The sequence below is a fragment of the Lathyrus oleraceus genome, chromosome 2 (genome assembly GCF_024323335.1).
Source record: "Lathyrus oleraceus cultivar Zhongwan6 chromosome 2, CAAS_Psat_ZW6_1.0, whole genome shotgun sequence".
Taxonomy (NCBI): Eukaryota; Viridiplantae; Streptophyta; class Magnoliopsida; order Fabales; family Fabaceae; genus Lathyrus; species Lathyrus oleraceus.
Window position 1 is genome coordinate 371772029 of NC_066580.1, and position 2960 is coordinate 371774988.

General features: G+C 39.2%; 1 non-coding gene across 1 annotated transcript; it reads right to left on the bottom strand.

The window, feature by feature from the left end:
• Positions 1 to 2282: 2282 nt before the first annotated feature.
• On the bottom strand, positions 2283 to 2389 carry LOC127124495 (small nucleolar RNA R71). Its single transcript, XR_007803979.1, has one exon. It is a non-coding gene; the product is annotated as a small nucleolar RNA R71 (small nucleolar RNA).
• Positions 2390 to 2960: the final 571 nt, after the last annotated feature.

Here is a 2960-nt window from a genome sequence, read left to right on the forward strand (position 1 = left end):
GGGTTGTACATCTTCAGCTATAATCACAGACGACCCTTGTTGGAAACCCAAACCGGATCTACTCTTGTTCTCGGCGACCTCTACCATCTGGCCCTGATCACACTGAATTACACCATGTTTTTTACTCGGATTTCACATGTTTATTAGGACTTTATCATCATTTTGTTTGTATTATGCTCTCTTTTCTCTTGTTTTCAGATATTTAGCACTTTCGGACTCTTTTGGAAGAAACAAAGCAAAAAGACCTAAAATTAGGGTTTTTCGGCGAGATTACACACATGGCAATTCACATGGCGGCCGCTATAGGAGAAGCCATGAGTCACCAGCCCTCAACTAGGAGGTAATCACCATGTTCCCATGATCGACCCCATTTACACACATGGCCGGCGCCATGAAGGGATGGCGGGCGCCACCTTTGGAAGTCACGTTCCCACTAAGGGGAAGTTGGAGGGCACCATGGTCTGTATAAGCTGCTGAAAACCTCTATAAATAGCTCGTTCCATTTCGTTTTCTAATCATCCAACTTAGTTTTACAACACTAAGCATATATTTATCAATTTTAATAGCGATAATCCGTCACATCGGGGGGTTATCGCACCTTTGTGAGATTGAGTTGGGTCACTTCGAGTTGCTGTCGTCTTTAGCTTCAGGAGTCGGAGGTTTATTTTTGTACCAGAATCGAAGCCTCCGTTTGAAGCAGGTTCTTATTTATCGCTTTATTTATTTATTTCCCGCATCGCTTTTATTTATTTATTTCCCGCATCGCTTTTATTTTATTTATTTCCCGCATCGCTTTTATTTTATTTATTTTCCGCACTCGCTTTTATTTATTTTCCGCACTCGCTTTATTTTATTTATTTTCCGCACTCGCTTTTATTTTATTTATTTCCCGCACTCGCTTTACTTTATTTATTTTCCGCACTCGCTTTACTTTATTTATTTTACGCACTTTACTCCTTCTCTACGCCTCACATTCTAAAATAAACTTTTCATCATGATTAATACTGTTGTGTTTGTTTGTGTTACCATGTCTGACTAAATCAAACGAGCTTTTACCCTTTTGTTTCACATATTGAATCTGTAGAAATACTTTAAAGGTTGTTTTGGTGTTTAACTTGAGTTTTCTAAAACAAACTTGGTTAGTTTTAATTATTCGAGGAGGGCAAAAGCACCCTAGCTTAGTAACTAGGAATTTTCATCACTTTAAGGAAAAACTATTTTTGAAACTGTTTTCGAACGCGCTAATAGATTTAAAATCAGGAAACTTCTTGGGTAAACTTTCCAAATCAAAATCACTCTTCAACTAAGTTTACGAGTCTCATTTCTTAAAAATACGTTTACTACTTTACCGGTCTACGCACCTTTTATAAGTGACAATAAAAGGCCTTAATTTAAGGGTAAACTCGGTTCTGAATACGCGAAAGCGATAGTTCCTGTTAAATGGATTCTTTTTAAGATTAGAAAATATTGCCTCATAAGTAGTTCTATTTAGACAATCGAAACATCACTTAACTGACGTGAATTACATTCAACCTGTCTTTACCTGCATTTATTATTTACCGTTATTTTGCAAACCCAATATATCTTTTATATCGTCTTAGATAAACACCGTAATGATAGTAATCGATAGATTGACGATTGGTCTCTGTGGGATCAATATTCTTTTATATTACTTTGACGCAATTCGTGCACTTGCGAATCAACACGATCAAGTTTTTGGCGCCGTTGTCGGGGACCAACTTCGTCAAATTTCGTACCCTGTTGTTACACCGTATAGAGTAAGGCATTATTAGTCGGTAAATATGAAGAACCCGTAGTTCCGGAAATTTAGTAGATCCTTTAGCGGAACCCGAATGTTATACTGGTACACGCCTCTTACTCATCTGAATTAAGATAGCTATGGCCGAGAATCGCGATAGGAGACCTCTTAAGGAATTTGCCCAACCCTCTGATGAGGAACCTAGTTCGAGTATAGTAAACCCCCTTATTCCTGCTAACAATTTCGAACTAAAACCGTCTTTGTTGCAATTAGTGCAACAAAACCAATACGCGGGTCTCGCTACTGAGAACCCGAATCAACATTTAAAGGTTTTTATCCAACTAGCCGACACCTTTAAATCTAACGGCACTTCACCCGATGCGATCCATTTAAGATTATTTCCTTTCTCCCTCAGGGATAGAGCACGTTCTTGGCTAGATTCACTTCTATCTAATTCAATAACTAACTGGGAAGACCTTAGGAGAGTATTCCTTGCTAGATATTTCCACCTAGTAAGATTGTTGTTCTTCGAAACCAAATAACTAGATTTGCTCAAAACCAAGGAGAATCGCTTTTCGAAGCTTGGGAGAGATATAAAGATCTATTAAGAGTCTTCTCACACCATGGCCTGGAACAATGGCTGATCGTTCATACCTTCTACAATGGACTCCATTATAACACCAAGATGAGCATCGACGCTACCGCAGGTGGCGCGCTGATGAAAAAACCTTATCCAGAAGCTTGTAACCTAATTGAGGATATGGCCCAAAACCATTACCAATAGGGAACTGAACGAGCATCAATAGAGAAAAAGGAGACCCAAGGTGGAATACATGAGGTAAGCTCTCTAGATATGATGCAGGCGAAAATGGACGCTTTATCCCTTAGGATCGAACATATGTCTACAAACACTAACACTGTAGCAGTAGTCCACACAGAGTGCAAACTCCGTGGATCTAAAGGACACGAATCGGCAGAGTGTAACCTTTTGAACGAACTGAATACCGACCAAGTGAATTACACCCAAGGTAACCCATTTTCAAACACTTACAACCCTGGATGGAAGAATCATCTGAATTTCCCCTATAAAAACCAGAACTTATCCAAAATCATGCACCTCAGAGACCGCAAGGTTATAAAGCCCAAAAACCAAACCAACCTATGCAAGTTGTGCCCTAGAAGTCTAACCTTGAGAAGATCA